This window comes from Pseudorca crassidens, chromosome 7 (genome assembly GCF_039906515.1).
Source record: "Pseudorca crassidens isolate mPseCra1 chromosome 7, mPseCra1.hap1, whole genome shotgun sequence".
NCBI classification, from domain to species: domain Eukaryota; kingdom Metazoa; phylum Chordata; class Mammalia; order Artiodactyla; family Delphinidae; genus Pseudorca; species Pseudorca crassidens.
Genome location: NC_090302.1, coordinates 81,342,820 through 81,364,882, shown reverse-complemented (window position 1 = coordinate 81,364,882; position 22,063 = coordinate 81,342,820). Strand labels below are relative to the sequence as shown.

General features: G+C 38.0%; 1 protein-coding gene across 1 annotated transcript in view; it reads left to right on the top strand.

Annotated features, from left to right (window-relative positions):
• LOC137227099 (uncharacterized) overlaps nucleotides 1-22,063 on the top strand; it is a 91,665-nt gene that overhangs the window by 24,530 nt on the left and 45,072 nt on the right. The gene's annotated exons all lie outside the window — the stretch shown is intronic.

Sequence of the window (22,063 nt, the reverse complement as noted above, 5' to 3'; positions counted from 1 at the left end):
ATTCCAAAACCAGAGGGTGTAAGCTTTGGCCAGAGGGACCAAATTTGGAAGCCACCTATTTTTATAAGTAAAAAAAAATGTTTGGAATGCAGCCGTGCCCATTTGTGGACACGCCCGTGGCTGCTTTCTTGTTACAGTGGCAGAGTTGAGTACTTTGACAAAGACCCTAGGGCCTACAAAGCCTACTGTATTTACTAGTTCAAGTTTCTTTAAAACTTTTACAGAAAAAAGTTTACTGGCTTCTGCCTAAAACATTAGACTACCCAATTCCTCTTTTTCCAGGGTAATTTCTATGGAGGGAGAATTCTGTGGATCCTTTCTGCTCCTAATTGTGAGATTGGGGGCTTAATTAGTACTTTGTATAATGTTTAAGCTTTCTTGAAAAACAAAATTTAAAAGCTAAACAATATCAAATAAAACAAAAATAAAATTTTGTTCTATTTGCCTATTCTCCCGGGTGTTTATATAAATTATGTGGCCATAGAAACGTATTAGAAATTAACCACAAGCCCCTGACAGGGCTTTCTTTATGTTTCACATTTAATACATACTTGTTAATGCCATCTCAAGTGTATATACCGAGTCCTCAACTTTAAATTTTCCTCTAGTGGAGCAAATAAGAAAAGCAAACCTCTTAATTATTTGTGGCTAACCTTAATTAAAGGTTATTTTAAGATTAAGATGTTAGGCATCATGCGTTTCAACACTGGGACAAATGTTTGGAGGAGAGTGGAAACAAAGAGAATAACTCTTGTGTGGCGTGAGAGAAGGATTCTTTCAGGAGACATTTACTCTGCAAACGGTTGCTAAGGCAGCCCCTCTAATTTACACTACACCGTAGCTTCACATTCACTAAACTGAGAGGGGAAAATGTCAGGAATAAATAAGACAGCCCCTGAGCTTTGGGGCCACGTGGCTGTGTGCAGGTCAGGAGTCCTGTGGAGGGAAAGCGGCTGAGGCCTCCAGTTCATGTTCTAGGCGCCCTGCAGTCTCTCCCTGGTTTAAGTTTAGACATTCAAGAGCTGCTAGTCTCCCTGCTTTGCGGTGTCCCCTCAGTGGAATTTCATCTGGCCTGTGGCCATTTTCAGTTTCAATTGCGAAACAGCCCTTGGAGACTCATTGTGCTTTCTGGAAGCTTGTTGAGAACATCACACTCTACGTTACACAGCCGCTCCCTGTGGCACCTGTGGGTAGGTCTCACTACCCGAGATAGTTGTACTTCTCCTAAGTGATTCTTTTCTTTCGTCTCATGACACTGAATTGTGTAATTGTGCTGCCTTAGTTCTCTAACATGTATAAAGGACTTTGGGGGTATTTATTGTTGACCCAAAACAAACAGACCGCCAGGTATTTCTCCAGCAAAGATGAGTTTATTTGGATCAGCAGAGACTGGCAATCCAGGGTCAGCAATCCCATACACAGCAAGGGAAGGGGACTGCATTACAGAGGGAAAAGGAGGCTGGGAGGGCTGTAGCAAACAAAGAGTCCATGGCTTTTCATTGGCTGAGTCCTTGCCAGGAAAGGAGAGGAGACTTTCTTCTTTTTGTTGGGCGCTGCTATTCCGGCAAGGTGTGAGAGCTCCCCCTTCTGGTCTCTTGACTCTATTTAATTGAGGTTTCTGTTAATTTTTCACATTATTTTGTTGACCAAGCATGTTCCTGGCTCTGGTAAGTTTTCCTATCCTTGTCTTCTCTTTACATCATTTTTTTGTTCCTATATAAAATATTTTTATAATTTAAAATTATACGCTGTACTGTCTACAAGCCCTTATAAGCTGCCTGAATTTGTTTGGGGTTTCAGGCTTGTAAAAAGCAGTGGTATTTAAACTTGATCATGGGTCTGCCTCACCTGGAAGCCTTGTCAAAACACAGATGACTGCCCTCCCCCAGTTTGTGATTTGTGTAGGTCTGGGTGGGGGCTGAGACTGGGCTGTTCTAGCAACATTTCCAGGAGATGTTCATGCTGCTGCTCCAGGAACTACACTTTGAGTACCGCTGTCATAAAGAAAACAATAAAACAACTGTTTTTGATAATTATATTAGCAATTTGCCAATCAAGTAGTGAGGTTTTTAAAAAAAAAATCTTATTATGTATCTGGTGTTGAACTGGGCGTTGTGTGGTGATGGTTCTTGTCTTGAGGAAATTTTCTTTTTTTCTTTTTTTTAAATATTTATTTATTTATTTGGCTGCGTTGGGTCTTAGTTGCGGCATGCGGAATCTTCGTTGGGGGATGTGGGATCTTTCGTTGTGGTGCCCAGGCTTCTCTAATTACGATGCGCAGGCTTCTCTCTAGTTGTGGCGCATGGAGTCTAGAGTGCGGGCTCAGTAGTTGCTCAGTAGTTGTGGCACACGGGCTTAGTTGTCCTGCGGCATGTGGGATCTTAGTTCCCTGACCAGGGGTCAAACCCGCATCCCCTGCATTGGAAGCCAGATTCTTAACCACTGGACCACCAGGGAAGTCCCTCGAGGAAATTTTCTGATTGGCTGAACAGATGAGAAATACATATAAGTCAAGGAAAAGGACAGTGTCTAGCCAAGTGTTGATCAGAGCTGGGGCGATTCAATGTGAATTTGGGTGTTTAAGAAGGAACACAGGATGACGTAGGGCTTGAGCTGGTCTTTGAAATAAGAATGGGGTTTGAATGGTGGAATAAAGGACGGTGAGGAGGGAACTTGTGGTTAGAGGATTTGCCTGGGCAGAGGGCTAGCGCTGGGGGGAAAAAGAACCCATTAAAGCCATGGCCTGCTGCACCACGCAGAACACAGAACTTCTAACTCTGGAGAACAGTGTGCCCTCCTTGGCCACGGAGGAGAGCGTCCCCCTAAGTTGGCACCACCCTCCAATCTCATCTCCCCTCTGCTTTCCATTTGATCAGATTCCTCATTGTTGCCTGACAACTTTCTCTATTTTCCAAGGCCTTTTCTGAGCCTTTGCCCCTGATATCTCCTTCACCTGACCTGCACTTTTCTCCTTTCTCTACTGTCCCATACATGGTGCAGCTCAAATGCTACCAAGGACTTCATGAAAACACTCTGGTTCCTCCCTAAAACCTCCTTGAGTGATTAGTGAGCAGCTTACATTGACGAGGATATCATTCCTTCCCCATTTACTTGTGTCCAAGTTATACTCATCATCAATAAATTGTAGAATCCCTCTTCTTCCTCTGTGACAACCCCTGTTCTCAAAGTGTGGTCCAGAAACCAGCAATATCAATCAGCCTTACCTGGGGACTTGCTGAAAATGCTAATACTCCTCAGACCGCAACCCAGAACTGAATGGGAAACTCTGGGGTGGGGCCCAGCAGTATAAGGCTTCACAAACCCTCCAGGTGATTCTGAAAAATGGAGGAAAGCTAATTATTGACAAGTGGCCCCTGAATTCCTCCCAGAGGGCCGCCTCCCCCAAGATGAAATCCCTGCTCTCTAATTACTAACAGTTCTTTTTAAAAAAAATATTTATTTATTTATTTATTTATTTTAGGCTGCGTTGGGTCTTCGTTGCTGCGCGCGGGCTTTCTGTAGTTGTGGAGAGTGGGGGCTACTCTTGTGGTGCGCAGGCTTCTCATTGCTGTGGCTTCTCTTGTTGCGGAGCACGGGCTCTAGGCTTGCAGGCTTCAGTGGTTGTGGCACATGAGCTCAGTAGTTGTGGCTCACGGGCTAAGTAGCTGTGGCTGGCAGGCTCTAGAGCGCAGGCTCAGTAGTTGCGGCGCACGGACTTAGTTGCTCTGTGGCATGTGAGATCACTCCGGACCAGGGCTCGAACCTGTGTCCCCTGCATTGGCAGGTGGATTCTTAACCACTGCACCACCAGGGAAGTTCCTAACAGTCCATTTTAAGAGTGGAGAGTTTGCGTTTCTTAGAAGATGAACAGTTTTAATTTCTTCAACAGTTTGCTTTAAAAACAAAGTGAGGCTGTTTTCCGTAAGTTTAACATTTCATATGTGGTACAAATGCCCTGACCGCTTTTTTAAATGATTATAATTCAACCACAGATAATGAATGCTTTGGAGTGCTGTAACAAATTGGATAATAACAATGATTTAATCAAAGTCAAGCTAGCTAACAGTAGGAAGAAAAACCCTGCTGATTAAATTCATTTAAAAAAAATGTCCATTTAAAGTAAACTATTTCCATATCGAAAATCTTCTAATGCCTTAATTTTTGTCTAGTATATGTATACTTTCTCATAGGAAGTATTGAAAAAATAATGAGAAATTCAGTGCAAAACTGCAGCATTCAAGGATTTGCAATGTACTGCTTATTGTCCAGGGAGCTGTTAACTGCTTGACCATGTAGGCGGAGTATGTGAGAACGCTTTTTCTACACAAACACAAAATTGTGTATATATACATAATTTGATGAGTTTTAATGGTTACACTCATGAAACCACCATCACAATCAAGATATAGAACACTTCTGTTTCCTTCCAAAATTTCTTTGTGTACCCTTGCATTCTACCCAACCCTGCACCCCTGGTCTCAGGCAACATTTTGTTACTATGGATAAATTAACATTCTATGAAAATAGACCCATACAGTATGTGCTCTTTTGTGTCCAGCTGCTTGAACCCTGCATGATGATTTTGCGATTCATCCATGTTGCAAATAGTAGTTATTCATTCCTTTTCATTGCTGAGTCATATTCCATGATATGGAGGTACCACAGATTGTTGACCCACTCACTTGTTGACGGACATTTTGAATTTTTGGCAATGGCAAATAATGCTGCAATGAACATTCATGCACAAGCCTTTATGTGGACATGTTTTCATTTATCTTGGGTAAATGCCTAGCGAATGCTGGGTCATATGCTACACATAAAAATGTTAACATTTTTTTAAAAAACAGCCAGTTTTCAAACGAGTTGTATGATTTTACATTTCCACCATCACGTATAAGACTTCTGGTTGTTCTACACTTGGTGTCATCAATCTTTTTATTTTTGATCATTCTGATGTGTGTGTAGTGGTATCTCATTGTGTATTTAATATGCATTTCCCTGATGACTAGTGATATTGAGCAGCGTTTTACATGCTTATTGGCCTTTTGTATATCTTCTTTTGTAAATTGTTCAAATAGTTTACCCCCATTTTTTTCTTTGAGTTGTTTTTCTTATTAAACTGTAAGAGTTCTTTATATATTCTGGATATAAGTCCTTTATCAGATACATGTATTACAAGTACTTTCTCCCACTTTGTGGCTTGTCTTTTTGTTTTCTTAATCATGTCTTTCAGGCAGCAAAGCTTTTTTCATTTTGATAAAGTCCATCTTAATTTTTTTTCTGTAGCATGTGCTTTTTATTTCCTATCTAAAAAAAAATCATGGCCTACCACTAGGTCACAAAAATTATCTCCTATGTTTTTTTATAGAATTTTTATCGGTTTAACTTTTTTTTTTAATTTTATTTATTTATTTATTTATTTTTGGCTGCCGTGGGTCTTCGTTGCTGCACATGGGCTTTCTCTAGTTGCAGTGAGCGGGGGCTACTCTTCGTTGTGGTGCGCAGGCTTCCCGTTGTGGTGGCTTCTCTTGTTGCGGAGCACGGGCTCTACGCACATGGGCTTCAGTAGTTGTGGCTCGCAGGCTCTAGAGTGCAGGCTCAGTAGTTGTGGCGCATGGGCTTAGTTGCTCTGCGGCATGTGGGATCTTCCCGGACCAGGGCTCAAACCCATGTCCCCTGCATTGGCAGGTGGATTCTTAAGCACTGCGCCACCAGGAGAGTCCCTATCGGTTTAGCTTTTACATTTAGGTTGTTTATTCATTTTGAGTTAATTTTTGAGTGATGTTCATTTTATTTCCATAATGATATCCAGTTCTTCCAGCACCATTTGTAGAAAAGACTGCCCTTTCCCCTGTATACAGCCTCATTATCTTTATCAAAAATCAACTGACCATGTTAAGTGTGGATCTATTTCTGTACTCTCTATTCTGTTTCATTAATCTCTATGTTTATCCTAATGCTAATACTGTACTATCTTCCAACTCATGAACATGGTCTATTTCTCCATTTATTTCACTTTTTAAAATAATAATTCTCAGCTATGTTTTAGACATTTTATTGTAGAGGTTTGCATATCTTTTGTTAAATTTATTCCTAAATATTTTATGAGTTTCGATGCTACCGTAAATGAAATTGTTTTTGTAAATTTTATTTTTCTAACATTTGCTGTTAGTAAAAAATATATACAATTTTTTTATAGCGACATTGTATCCTGCTACCTTTCTAAGTTCACTTTTATATATATATAATATTTGTTTGTAGATTTCTGAGGTTATAAATAATGATGTTACCTGAACGTAGAGACAGTTTTACATCTTCCTTTTCAATATTTTTGCCTTTTATCTTTGATGCAATGGGTAGGACCTTCAGGACAGCATTGAATAGAAATGGTGAGAGTGTTCATTCTTGCCTTTTTCCCAATCTTAGGGGGAAATAGCTTAATATTTTACCATTAAGTATGATGTTGGTTATTGGTTTTTAATAAATGACATTTATCAGATTGAGGAGGTCTTCCGCTCCTAGTTTATTGAGAGTTTTTATCATAAATTGATATTGCATTTTATCAGATGTTTTTTATGATTCTAGTGAAATGACACAATTTTCCCCTTTATTTTGTTGATATGATGAATTACATTGATTTTAGAATATTAAACCAATTCTTCATTTGAATATTAAACTTAAGCACATCATGGTACATGATCCGATTCATTGAGTTCTTTTTTTTTTAATTTAGATATAATTGACCTACAATACTATGTTAGTTTCAGATGTACTACATAGTGATGTGCATAGATTATGAACCAATCCCCACAATAACTCTAGTAACCATCTGTCCCCATATAAAGTTATTACAATATTATTGACCATATTCCTTGTGCTGTATATTTATTTTATAAATAAGCCTGTGGCTTATTTATTTTATAACTGGAGGTTCATACTTCTCAATCCCCTGCATTTCACTCACCCCCTCACCCTGTCCATTGAGTTCTTAATATTTTTTCTTCTTATCTTTCAGTTCTAGAATTTGTTTCTTTATCAAATCTGCTATATCACTTTTATAGTTTCTGGATTCATTTCAAGATTTTATTTTCTAGAATACAGTGACCGTACTTCTTTCATAGCCTGCGTCTGATAATACATAGCTCTTAGAGTCTCTTTCTGTTGTCTCTTATTTGTACAGGGTTTTGTTCATGTTATCTTATTTCCTTATAAGGTTTGTTTTCTTTGAGTATATGTGGAATATTGTTTTTGTAAAGTTATCTGTGGGAAAATTTGAGGCCAGTTACTTTATTTGATTCTGCTTGGCCTCTGGGCTCACTACTAACACAGTATCAACTTTATCCAATTTTAGTGCTTAAGATTTTCTTGGCCACCTGGAAAAGTCCAAGTCCCAAGACTGGTTTACTTACAGTCACCCTTACTCTTAGAATTCAGATTAAACCCATGAGTGGTTGCCTTGGGAATTTGTCCTGTCCTGGTCCTTGCAGGGCTGGGTTCTTTCTTATAATTCCCTCTGTCTCCAAGAGCCTGAGAAAATCACTGCTTGGCCTCTCAGCTGCCTTTGCTGGTTAGGCATATGCCTTAGGGAAGACAGAGTTTCAAACGCTAGTCTGGTCCTTGCAGGGCTGGGTTCTTTCTTATAATTCCCTCTGTCTCCAAGAGCCTGAGAAAATCACTGCTTGGCCTCTCAGCTGCCTTTGCTGGTTAGGCATATGCCTTAGGGAAGACAGAGTTTCAAACGCTAGTCTCACCACACTGGGTTATAGATTTTCCAGGATTTTAGCAGGTAGTTTCTCACCGTTTGTTTAGCTTTTTAGCACTTTCAGTGACTTTTAAAAAATGCTTTTTATTTAGATTTTTCAGTTGTCTTCAGTGGGAGATTTGGTTTGAATTATCCAAAGCTGATGTCCTGATGTTGCCTCCTTGATCCCTTTAAAAATAACCGCTAGATGATAATCACACTGTGGATTCTGTATCTGTTCCCCAGATCATATATTGTGTTGGCCAAAAAGTTAACTCGGGTTTTCCCGTAAGATGTTATGGAAAAACCCAAACCTGCTCTTTTTGTTATGGAAAAACCCGACCTGCTCTTTGGAAGAGAGGAGTTATTTCCCATATTTCTCTGGTTTGCTTGCACATTTGCTTCAGCCTGTCTCTCCCTTTTGGGCTTCCTTTTATTTAGGGTTGAGTTGAGTCAATACCAGTCCATCCTGTCCTACACACTGCAGGAAGTGCATACCAAGCTCCAAGCACATACCAAGCTCCTTGAGAAGTCTTCTTAAAGTATCTCTCTCTCGGCTTGAGAGGACTAAGTACATGGTTGTTACCCACAGTACATCAACAACTCTTTCTAAATAAATTCTTTCAACTCCAACTTCTAGCCTCTTCAACTCCAACCCTTTGATTCTCTCAAAGTAAATGAGTGGCTAAGTGTTGCAAAACTGGTTTTCAGAAACTCCCTTAATAAAACATTTAGAACATGGGTAATTGGCACATGTTGCCTTGGTTGCTGAAGTTGAAATATTTCAACATCCTATTATGTATTTCACAAATGTTTTCCCAGTTTGTTATGTGCCTTTTGATTTTCTATGGTGTTGTTTAGATGTAGCAATGTTAAATTTTAATGAAATGAAATCTTTTTATGGTTTCTGACTCTGTTTTTTTTTTTTAAAAAAACACATTTTATAATTTTGGGTTTTTTTTAATATTTACCTATATTTTCTTCTGCTACTTTTATGAATTCCTTTTCTACATATTTAATCCACCTGGCATTTGGCAAGTTAGGGAATCTAACTTTTTTTCCCAAATGGTAAGTCACCCAAATACTTATATGTATTTTTTTCTGAGTTCTTATATTCTTTTTCCATCGGTCTCTCTGACCATTCTGCTAATGATAATGTAATTGATTAATTCAAACCAAAATATGGATGCATTTGTCTAAGTGTTTACACTAATCCAATGATGTAATTCTTTGTTAAACAATTGCTTTTTAATTAAATAGCCTTATTGAAGATGTTTCCACGAAATTATACTTAAAAATTAAATCACAGATTTCTTTTGATTCACAGTATATTTTTGGTCATCCAGTGACCGTCAGTGATGATATATGTGTAGGAAACTGCTAGTTTTCGTGATCCAGTCAAAGAAAGTTTTAAGGCTGTAAACAGAACACGTTTGAGGTGGTGCCAATGTCCGGTGACTAGTTTGAATTTCACCTGCTAATAGTCAAAGATTCTGGCTTCTGTGACATTCTCACGGTGAAATTCAAAGCTAATAATTAACTGGCTGTGTTAACAAGACTGAATGGCTGGAAGCAGCAAATTCTTGTATCTCAGACACAATGCATTAGTGTTTTAGACATCAGGCACATTGTTGTTTATAGTGAGCTGAGCTCCCGGGCTAGCATCCTGAAAATGAGGCTAAATGCTTTGAGCAGTTGCATGCTCAGGACACCCAAGGGGACTGTGTGGTCATCTTCGAGCCACACCAGAATCTCCTTCATCTGAAATGGAATTCAACTTGATGTGAATAAGAGTAGATACTCACTTTGGGGTATGATCTGAGCTGATTATGTTTCCGTGTTTCCAGGAGTGGATAAACATACAGAAAGGAGTTTGTACAATATTACCATGAATCTTCATTTTTGTTTATTACTAAATTATGTAAGAAGGTAGTTTTGTAAATACTTAAGAATATTTTTATTATGTTATTATTTATTTATTCCCTACTTTTTTCCTAAAATGATTTGAGATATTTATAAAAATGTAAGAAATATAAGTTTCATTTTGTAAGATAATGATATCAGGGCAAAAGAAAAATATGGGTCAGATAGAAAAAGGCAAAGGGGAATAAATACATAGACATTTATGTTCTTTTTATCCTTTCATAATCGTAAAGTCACTACACCACAGACTGAATTTTATCAGGCCTAGAGAAAGAGGTAAACATGCTGTATCACAAACTTCTCATTGTTCAGAAAAGAAAAACAGGCCAGTTACTCAGAGAAATGGCTTTTCATAGGAGAATATTCTTTGTTTGGGAGGCACTTCTGCAGTGTTTTGTTTGTTTGTTTGATTGATTGATTTTAGGGCAGTGATATTACTGTCTATGTTACCTTTTTTGATGCTGTTTAGGTTTTGTGTTTTATAAACAAATTTTATCTTATATGTGATGAATACATCCATCAGTCAATTTCATAGACACTGTCTCTAGCCCATATATGTTAATCAGTTATTTAATAAGTGCCTCTATGTGCACAGTATTGCTTGGTGCTAAGAGATTTAAAGATAAAGAACACCAGTTATAACATTGCCTTTTGAAATAAACCTAGGTAGGCAAATAATGATACTGATGATGACGATGGTGGTTATTATGGCAAAGTCATGAATGTAGTGCTCAAATGACTGAAGTTGGAGAACATGGGTGTAGATGATAGTGGTGCTAATGAAAAGGTTTTGGTAAGGGATTAAATAATCAGATTTGTGGTTTAGAAAGATCACTTTGGTTGCCATGTGGAGAATAGATCGGCAGTGGGGAAAGATGGAAGATTAGCAAACAGTAAAGAATTGAATTAAGGCAAAGACATTATGGAAAAAGGCCAGCTCTCGGGACAATTTAATGTGAATTGAGAAGGGAGGAGGACCTGAGGAAAGCTCCCAGATTCCTGGCTTAGGTGACTAGATACTTGGATATAACTAACCAGAATATGGAGTATAAGAAGAAAGACCAACAAGCTTTGGAGAAAAAGGGAAGTTCAATCTTAGATGTGTTTATTTTTGAGGTGTCTGCAAGTCATAACAAAAATGTCCAGTAGGCAGTTGGATTCACGGTGCTGGAGTTCAATGGGAGTAATTGAGGCATGGGATATACAGAAAACAAAATATTTATATGAGATATAGACACAAGATATATAGAAAACAAAATGTGAATGGATTAAACAATCCAATAAAAAGGCAGAGAGATGTGTCAGACTGGATAAAAAAATAGATCCTACTCTATGTTACTATAAGACACACTATACATCAAAGATAAGACATAAAGGAATGAAAAAGATATACAAACCACAGCCAGAAGAAAGCAGGAGTGGCTTTACTAATATCAGAAAAAAAGAAGAAAAGGGATATTTTATAATGATAAGTGTCAACCCATCAGGAAGATATGACAATTATAAACATATACACACAACAGAGCCCCAGATACATAAAGCAAAACCCAAAAGAATCAAAGTGAGAAATAGACAATTTAACACTAAGCATTGGAGACTTAAAAACTCCATTTTCAATAATAGGTAGAATTACTAGGAAGAATATCAACAGGGGAATAGAAGAATTGAACAACACTTACACAAACTAGATTTCTATAAAGCAGTCTACTCAACAAAGGCTGAATACGCATTCTTCTCAAGTGCACATATAAAATTATCCAAGATACACCAGATACTAGGCCAATAACCAAGCCTGAGTACATTTAAAAGAATTCGGATGGTACAAAATATGTTCTTTAACCCCAATTAAATTAAATAAATACAGACACAAAACCTGCAACAAAATACTAGAAAACCAAATCCAGTAACATATAACAAGGATTTTATACCATGGCCAAGTAAGATTTACCAGGAATGCTAAGTTGGTTAACATTAGAAAAAAATCAGTTATATCCTATATCAATAGGATAAAGACAATAGCCACACGATCATCACAATAGATGCAGAAAAGCAACTGACAAAATCAAACGCCCCTCATGATAAAAACACTAAACAAACTAGGAATAGAAGAGAACATCCTCAATTTAAAAAAAAAAAAAGGTGTCTATGAAAAACCCACAGTTAACATAAAACTTAGTGGTGGAAAACTGAATAGTTTTCTCTAAGATAAGGAACAAGCCAAGGGTGTCTGTTCTCACCACTTCTATTCTAACAGCCAGAGCAATTAGGAAATAAAAAGAAAAAATAGGCATCCAGATTGGAAGGGAAAAACAAAAACTCTATTCACAGGTGACATGCTTTTGCACTTAGAAAATCGTAAGGAATTCACATAAAAACTAATTAGTTCTATTAGTAGAACTAATAAATGAGTTTACTAATGTGATAGGATACAAGATCAATCTGCAAAATTCTGTTGTATTTCTATAAACCTGCACTGAATAATCTGAAAATGAAATTAAGAAAACAATTCCATTTACAAAAGCATCAAAATAATAAAACATTTAGGAATAAATTCAACAAAAAAGTGCAAAACGTAGAATATTACAACTATATAACATTGTTGAAAGAAATTGAAGAAGATCTAAGTCAGTGGAAAGACATCCCATGTTCATGTATCAGAAGACTTAACATTGTTAAGATAGCAGTACTCTCCAAATTGATCTACAGATTCAGTGTAATCCTTATCAAAATCCCGGCTAGTTTCTTTGCAGAAATTAAGAAACTGATCCTAAAATTCGCATGGAAAATCAAGGAATACAGAATAGCCAAAACACTCTTGAAAAGCAACAAAGTTGGAGGACTCACACTTCCTGATTTAAAAGCAGGTGTCTGATTAAAAACCAAGATGGTGTGATACTGACATGAAGGCAGACTTACAGATCAATGAAATAGATATGAGAATCCAGAAATAAACTGTCACATTTATATCAATTTATGTTTGACAAGAGTGTCAAAACAATTCAATGGAGAAAGAATAGCCTTTTCAGTAAATGGTACTGTGACAACTGGATATCCATCTGCAAAAGAATGAAGTTGGATTCCTTCACACCATATACAAAAATTAACTCAAAATGGATCAAAGATGTAATGTAAGAACTATAACTCAGAAGAAAACATAGGGGCAAATCTTCATGACCTTGGACTAGGTAATGGTTTCTTAGATATGTCACCAAAAGCACAAACAACAAAGAAAAAATAGATTAATTTGACTTCATAAAAATTAAAAATTGTTTTGCTTCAAAGAATACCATCAAGAAAGTGCAAAGCCAACCTATCAAATATTTTCAAGTCATGTATCTAATACAGGATTTGTGTCTAGAATATCTAAAGAACTCCAATCACTCAAAGATATAAAGACAAATTACCCAATTAAAAATGGGCAAGGGATCTGAATGGAGATTTCTCCAAAGAGGATACGCAAATGACCAATAAGCACATGAAAAGATGCTCATCATTGGCCATCAGGGTACTACAAATCAAAACCACAGTGAAATACCATTTCACACCCACTAGAATGGCTATAATAAAAAAGACATAAGTGTTGACAGATGTGGAGAAATTGAAACCCTCAATCACTGCTGGTGGGAAAGTTGGTACAAGGCTCTTTGGAAAACATTTTGGCAGTTTCTCAAAAAGTTAAACATAGAATTAACCATATGACCCATTAAGTCCACTTCTACATATATGCCCAAGAGAACTGAAAACACATGCCCACACAAAAACTTGTACATGAATGTTCATAGCAGCATTATTCATGATAGCCAAAAGTAGAAACAACCCAAGTGCTCATCAACTGATGAGTGGATAATAAAATGTGGTGTATCTATATAACAAAACATTATGCAGTAATATAAAGGACTCCAGTATAAGTATTGATCCAACATGGATGAACCTTGCAAACATTATCCTCCATCAAAGAACCCCATCACAGGGAACTCTCTAGCAGCCCAGTGGTTAGGATTCCACACTTTCACTGCCAAGGGTGTGGGTTCAGTCCCTGGTCAGGGAACTAAGATCCCACAAGCCATGTGGTGTGGCCAAAAAAAATAACCCCATCACCAAAGACCATACACTGTATGATTCCATTTCCATGAAATGTCCGGAATAGGTAAATTTAGAGGCAGAAAGTAGAGTAATGGCTGCCTAGCTCTGAGGGGAATGTGAGGAATGGGGAGTGACTGCTACAGAATATAGGTTTTCTATTTGGGGATGTTCAAAACATTCTAAAATTGACTTTGGTGATGACTGTGCCAACTCTGCGAAGTTAATAAAAACCTCTGAATTGTACACATTAAATGGATGAGTTGTAAATGAATTATATGGCAATAATGCTGTTAAAAGAGGAGAGAAATATAGGTGGTATATCCCCAACATTAATAGAACACTTGTTTACAAAGTGTTGCTGTCTCCAGCATCTCATGGGCTTTCATCGCCATCCTAGAAAGAGATCGCTTATTGCCAAACTAAGTTGCAAAAAATAAGGCATAAAGACTTTCAGTGATTTACCTAAGATATTGGCTGGTTTGTGGTGGTGCCAGGAGATGCCAGCCCTCACTCCTAAGGCCAAGTCCAGTATAAATTTCACTATGCTGTTTTTACCCCAGGATTATCTGCTCACTCATTTACTTTGCCTCACTTAACTTATTTAGGGAATCATAAATAAGTCTTCTTTGTGCCAAGTACTTTCTAAGTCCTTCAAGTATATTAACTACAGTTGTCCCTAGGTATCCATGGGGGATTCATTCCAGGACCCCCGAGTATACCAAAATCCATGGAAGTTCATGCCCCTTGTATAAAATGGTGTAATATTTGCACTACACACATCCTCCTGTATCTCTAGATTACTTATAATACCTAATACAATGTAAATGCTATGTAAATAGTTGTAAATACAATGTAAATGCTATGTACATAGCTGGTAGTGCATGGCAAATTCAAGTTCTGCTTTTTGGAAATTTCTAGAATTCTTTTTCTGAATGTTATTTGTCCATGGTTGGTTGAATCCATGGATGCAAAACCTGTGGATACAGAGAGTCAATTGTAATTAAATTCTTATAACAACCCTCTGAATAAGGTGCTACTTTGACTCCAAATGCAGATAGGAAATGGAAGCATGGAGATGAACTTTTCCAGCTCACACAGCTAGTCAGTGGCAAAGTCAGGATTCGAACACAGGAGTCGAGTTTGGCTCCAGCCTGGATTGCTCTTAAATCTCGATACTCTGCAGATACCTGCTCTTCCTTGACTACTTGTATCTTGGATCTCAACCTTAATTGTAAAAAGAGGTGAAGAGAGCCACTCTCTCTGTGCAGCTGTACTGAGCTCTGACACCGGAGCCCTACCTGAGTGTGCCGGGGTGGCACTGGGTTCCCCAATACTAGAGTCAAAGGTGAGTGATACCACGGAATTAATGACTTCCAGGCCCAGAGCTCAGCCCAGAGCAGTGTTTGCTTTGCAGTAACTAAGCAAATCCCTCATCTATCAGGTGATCCGACTGGGGTAGGGGTGAGGTAGGCAGGGGAGAGGAGGAACCTGCAGAGTTTATAAGTGTGTACTCAGTCTTAGGAAAACCACACCTGGAAACACACCACCACTGAAGAAGGAGCCTGGACAACAGCTATGAGACTCAAGAAGTCTCCCTCACTGTGTGCACTTGCGCACACACACTCACACACACACTTCTTCTGATGGCAATAACACAGTCCTTACAGTGTCTAAGTGCTGACGCAGCCACAGGCTTGCATATTATTTTACACTCTGGCTCCCGGGATCCTGCGTCAATGGGCAGCCCACAGCTAGTTCCTGGACTTGGCTTTCTGGTTGGTTGTTTAGAAAAGGCTTACAGGTATAATAGTACTTTTCGTGTGAACTTCAGTCTCGATCAGCAACTCTGTGTGTCAAGTGTAATTAAGAATTCTTACCAGGTCACACAGGCCGCACCCGGCTATCTCAGGAGAGGCCCAGCCACGCTTGTGTTTGCTTTGCGGACAAGGACCAATTTGTTTCTTTCACAACATGTTGGGACACTCAAACAGTTAAATGTGCAGATCCAGGCTTGGCGTGGAGGAATGTGCCGTTTCCTGACGCTGACTCGGGAGAGCAGAGCTGCATTCACCTGCCCTGGGAGCTGCCACACTTGCTGCTCAGGTGGTGATTAAATCCAGGACTGTGCTCTTTTTTATTCAGGGAACAGTGTGCAGCCTCGGTGAGGATTAGTAATGGCTGGGCCTTTAAGAGTATCCTTTTAGAGACAAGCCTTTGTTTATAATCTGGAGTTTCTGCAACTTATCTTCCCCTTAATATACCTGATTGTATCATCTTGATGTCCTGTTTCCTCTTTATGTTGAATACAACTTAAATCTGAACTGTGATTTTATTTTAGCAGAAAACTTTTTTATATGCTTCTGTACTGAAAGTTGAAGAGTAGCTTAAAGTGTTGGTAGGATAAAAGGACGATTCTGTTTTATGCTACTTCTAGTGTATTTTGGTTCCTGCTGTTTAGTGATTGCAGCTTCCACCATCCCCTGAACCTTTCTCTGTCTTTCATTTAGCTCTTGGCTAAGAGGAAGAGTAATAAGAGATAAAGTGACGGGTAATAGAGCCAGTTTGTAAAGGTTTTATGATGCCATTGTGAGAGGTGTAGCTTTTAATTCGGAAGGAGATGAGAAGACATTGGAGATTATTGAGCAGACATTTTAAAAAACCTAATTGCAATGCCATTATCATACCCCACAAAATTAATAGTAAGCCATTAATATCATCACACATCCAACCAATATTCGTACTTCTAATTATTCCGTAAATGTCATACTTCGAGTTGTTTTTAAAAATCAGTATCCAAATAAGGGACACACATTGCAATTAGTGGATGTGTCTGTTAGTCCTTTTTCATCTGTGGGTTCCCTCTCTCTCTCTCTCTTATTTTAGTTTTAGTTTATTTGTGGGAAAAAAAACCCAGATTGCTGTTGCTGGAGCTGTAGAGATTCCACATCCTGGACTTGTGATAGTATCTTCTGGTGTACTGTAACATGTCTCTCTGTCCCCTGTATTTCTATCAATTGTTAATTAGACTTAGAAGTGTATCAGATTCAGGTTTGATTTTTTTTTTCAGATAGCTTTTTAGATGGTTGTGTTCTTCCACCAAGAAGTACAGTAAGTCCCCTACATACGAATGAGTTCTGTTCCGAGAGCGCGTTTGTAAGTCCAATTTGTTTGTAGGTCCAGCAAATTTAGCCTGGGTACCCAACTAACACAAGCGGCTATGTACCGCTGATTTACGCTTGCTTCCAGACATCCTTGAAATAAAGGGCTTGAAATAAAGATACCGTACTACTGTACTCTATACAGTACTGTACAGAACGAAGTACCCAAAAGCACAACCACTTGTAGAGGATGCACGTGCGTGACAATGTACACCAGATACGTGAACTGATTTACCTAATTGGACATGCAAATGCACGTTCGCATCTTTGAAAGTTCACAACTTGAAGGTTCGTATGTAGGGGACTTACTGTAATTCTTTTTTACTTTGTTGGATTAAATTCATTAATATGTCATTGAGGATTCTTAAATCTGTGTTTATGAGAGATATTGGCGTGTGGTTTTCTTGTCTTATAATGTCTTTGATTTTGGTATTAAGCTAATGCTGTCCTCATAGAATGAGGTAAGTATTCCCTCTGCTTTGTTCTTCTGAAAGAGATTATAGAAGAATGCGATAATTTCTTTCTTAAGTGTTTGGAAGAATTCACCAGTGAACCCATCTGTGCCTCATGCTCTCTGTTTTAGAGGGCAATTGATTATATTTTTATTGACATTTAGTTGATTTACACTGTTATGTTAGTTTCTGCTGTACAGCAAAGTGTTATACATATGTATACAATCTTTTTTTATATTCTTTTCCATTATGGTTTATCACAGGATATCGAATATACTTCCCTGTGCTGTGCAGTAGGACCTTGCTGTTTATCCATCCTATACATAATAGTTTGCATCTGCTAATCCCAGACTCCCACTCCACCCGTCCCCCACCACCACCCCCAACTCCCAGCAACCACAGTCTGTTCTCCGTGTCTGCGAATCTGTTTTGTTGAAGATAGGTTCATTTGTGTCATATTTTAGATCCCACATATAAGTGATGTCATATGGTATTTGTCTTTCTCTTTCTGCCTTACTTCACTTACCTTTATAATCTCTAAGCCCATCCATGTTGCTGCAAATGGCATTATTTTTTTCTTTTTTATTGCATAGTATTCCATTGTATATACGTATCACATCTTCTTTATCCATTCATCTGTCGGTGGACATGTAGGTTGTTTCCATGTCTTGGCTGTTGTGAATAATGCTGCTATGAACATTGGGGTGCATGTATCTTTTTGAATTAGAGTTTTGTCTGGATATATGCCTAGGAGTGGGATTGCTGGATCATATGGTAGCTCTATTTTTAGTTTTTTGAGGAACCGCCATACCGTTTTCCATAGTGGCTGCACCAACTTACAGTCCCACCAACAGTGTAGGAGGTTTCCCTTTCTCCACATCCTCTCCAGCATTTGTTATCTGTAGATTTTTTAATGATGGCCATACTGACTGATGTGAGGTAGTACCTCATTGTCATTTTGATTTGCATTTCTCTAACAGTTAGCGGCATTGAGCATATTTTCATGTACCTGTTGACCATCTGTATGTTAGAAAGCGATTAATTATTGATTCAATTTCTTTAATAAATATAGGCCTATTCATTCATATGGTTTATTTCCTCTTCTGTGAGATTTGGCAGATTGTGTCTTTCAAGAAATTGGTCCATTTTGGGCTTCCCTGGTGGTGCAGTGGTTAAGAATTTGCCTGCCAATGCAGGGGACATGGGTTTGAGCCCTGGTCCAGGAAGATCTCACATTCTGTGGAGCAACTAAGCCCATGTGCCACAACTACTGAGGCTGTGCTCTAGAGCCTGTGAGCCACAACTACTGAGCCTGTGTGTCACAATTATCGCGCCTGTGTGCCACAGCTACTGAAGCCGGTGTGCCTAGAGCCCGTGCTCCACAACAAGAGAAGCCACCACAATGAGAAGCTCATGCCCAGCAGCGAAGAGTAGCCCCTGCTCACCACAACTAAAGAAAGCCAGCACACAGCAAGAAAGACTCAACACAGCCAAAAAAAAAAAATAAAAATAAATTAGTTAATTAAAAAAAAGAAATTGGTCCATTTTATCTAAATTATAAAATGTGTGGGCATAGAGCTGTTCATAGTATTACTTTATTATCCTTTTAATGTCCATGGTATCTGTAATAATGTCTTCTCTTCTTATTCTGATATTAGTAATTCATGTACTTGTTCTTTTTTCTTAGTTAGCCTGGCTAGAGGCACACACACACACACACCCACACCCACAATCAAGTACATTGTTGCTCTTATTTTGAACAAACTGTAATGCATTAGGTCAATTAAGAATAAGAAAAACAAAAGTTTTTATTTTACTTTTCCTCTGATCCTCTTCCTTTCTTTATATAGATCTAAGTTTCTGACCTGTATCATTTTTCTTCTGGCTAAAAAACTTCTTTTAACATTTCTTACAAGGCAAGTCTAAGTCTGTTGACAACAAATTTTCTGTTTTTGTTTGTCTGAGAAAGTGGTTGTATTTTATGGTTACAAATTTGAAACTGACACTTTCAAATGATTTTTCCTCTGTAGACCATCATATTTTTAATCGATACACTATGCTTTTTATAGGTGCCTGTATACCGAGTAAGCTCACAGTAAATCCTGCTAAGTGAATGATAGTCTCATTTCCAATTTTTCTGTATTGAAATTTGTAAATATAGCAGCCATAATGTTTTAATGAATTTTGTGTCTTTTAACAGATATTTTTTTAAGATGAAACTCATTAAGTAAGTGGTCTATGACTATTGTGAACATTTTTCCAAAGAAAAATGACATAAATTTGTATGTTTTCTCAATTTGATTCCATTTCAATTTAAAACATATAATTATCCAATTAAAAATAGGAGCTCTGGACTTCCCTGGTGGCACAGTGGTTAAGAATCCACCTGCCGATGCAAGGGACATGTGTTCGAGCCCTGGTCTGGGAAGATCCCACATGCTGTGGAGCAACTAAGCCCATGCACCACAACTACTGAGCCTGTGCTCTAGAACCCACGAGCCACAACTGCTGACGCCCAAACACCTAGAGCCCGTGCTCCACAACAAGAGAAGCCACCGCAATGAGAAACCTGTGCACCGCAAGGAGGAGTAGCCCCGCTCACCGCAACTAGAAAAAGCCTGCGCACAGCAACGAAGACACAATGCAGACAAAAATAAATAAATAAATTTATAAAAAGAAAAAAAAAAGGAAAAAAAGAAAGCCTATGGGCAGCAGCGAAGACCCAACACAGCCAAAAATAAATTAGTTAATTTAAAAAAATAGGGGCTCCATCAAAAGAGTATTTTTGTAAATCAAGATATCTAAAAACACAATTAGAAAACTTCAGAGCTAAATACTGTTTCCTGTGTGACTCAGATTAATTTTTCAGTTCCTCTCTTGCTTTTATAGGAATACATTTCAGTAAATTTCTGCTTTTAAGCTTTGTTTTTATAATCGGGACTTTTTAAAGGAAATAACAAAAGCTAAAACTTTTGGTATTCCATTCATTGAATATTTGACTAAAAATTTCCAAATGATGCTGAACAAAAGGTAAATTTAGAAATTTTATTTATTTATTTTATTTATTCTTTTTTAAGTTTATTTATTTTTGGCTGCGTTGGGTCTTCGTTGCTGCACATGGGCTTTCTCTAGTTAGGCGAGCGGGGTCTACTCTTCGTTATGGTGCACAGGCTTCTCATTGTGGTGGCTTCTCTTGTTGCGGAGCACAGGCTCTAGGCACGTGGCCTTCAGTTGTTGTGACTCACTGGCTTAGTTGCTGCATGGCATGTAGGATCTTCCAGGACCAGGGCTCAAACCTGTGTACCCTGCATTCGCAGGCAAATTCTTAACCACTGCGCCACCAGGGAAGTCCCAGAGAATTTATTTATAAAATGTTCGATACAATGTAGAACATTAGGTTAATTTACAAAGTATTTTTAAAGGCTCAAGCTTTCCTAAAATTTGATTGATTGTGCAAAAATAATTTTATCTTCAATATTAACTTTTTAAATTAATTCACAGTGACATTTGCAAAATGTCAAATGTTTCACTTTAGGCAGAATACTCCCAGAAGCTTTATTTATTTTAACATCTTTATTGGAGTATAATACAATGGTGTGTTAGTTTCTGCTTTATAACAAAGTGAATCAGTCATACATATACATATGTCCCCATATCTCTTCCCTCTTGCGTCTCCCTCCCCCTCCCCTCCCTATCCCACCCCTCTAGGTGGTCACAAAGCACCAAGCTGATCTCCCTGTGCTATGCAGCTGCTTCCCACTAGCTAGCTATTTTATGTTTGGTAGTGTATATATGTCCATGCCACTCTCTCACTTTGTCCCAGCTTACCCTTCCCCCTCCCCATATCCTCAAGTCCGTTCTCTAGTAGGTCTGTGTCTTTATTCCCATCTTGCCCCTAGGTTCTTAATGACATTTTTTTTGTTAGATTCCATATATATGTGTTAGCATACAGTATTTGTTTTTCTCTTTTTGACTTACTTCACTCTGTATGACAGACTCTAGGTCCATCCACTTCACTACAAATAACTCAATTTCATTTCTTTTTATGGCTGAGTAATATTCCATTGTATATATGTGCCACATCTTCTTTATCCATTCATCCGATGATGGACACTTAGGTTGTTTCCATGTCTTGGCTATTGTAAATAGAGCTGCAATGAACATTTTGGTACATGACTCTTTTGAATTATGGTTTTCTCAGGGTATATGCCCAGTAGTGGGATTGCTGGGTCATATGGTAGTTCTATTTTTAGTTTTTTTAAGGAACCTCCCTACTGTTCTCCATAGTGGCTGTATCAATTTACATTCTCACCAACAGTGCAAGAGGGTTCCCTTTTCTCCACACCCTCTCCAGCATTTATTGTTTGTAGATTTTTTGATGATGGCCATTCTGACCGGTGTGAGATGATATCTCATTGTAGTTTTGATTTGCATTTCTCTAATGATTAATGATGTTGAGCATTCTTTTATGTGCTTTTTGGCAACCAGAAGCTTTATTTTGATCCCATTAGTTAGATTAAAAAATCTAAGCCTTATTGAAATTACTTTAAATGATTGTCTACTTTTGGTATATGATCATATTGAGATAAAACTGGCATCATTAACTTATCACTTCAGTTTTCTTACATGAACAAGAAAACTTGGAATCAAAAATGAACTAAATTAATTTTGAAGAGCAGTTATTTAATCGATATGAAATTACATTT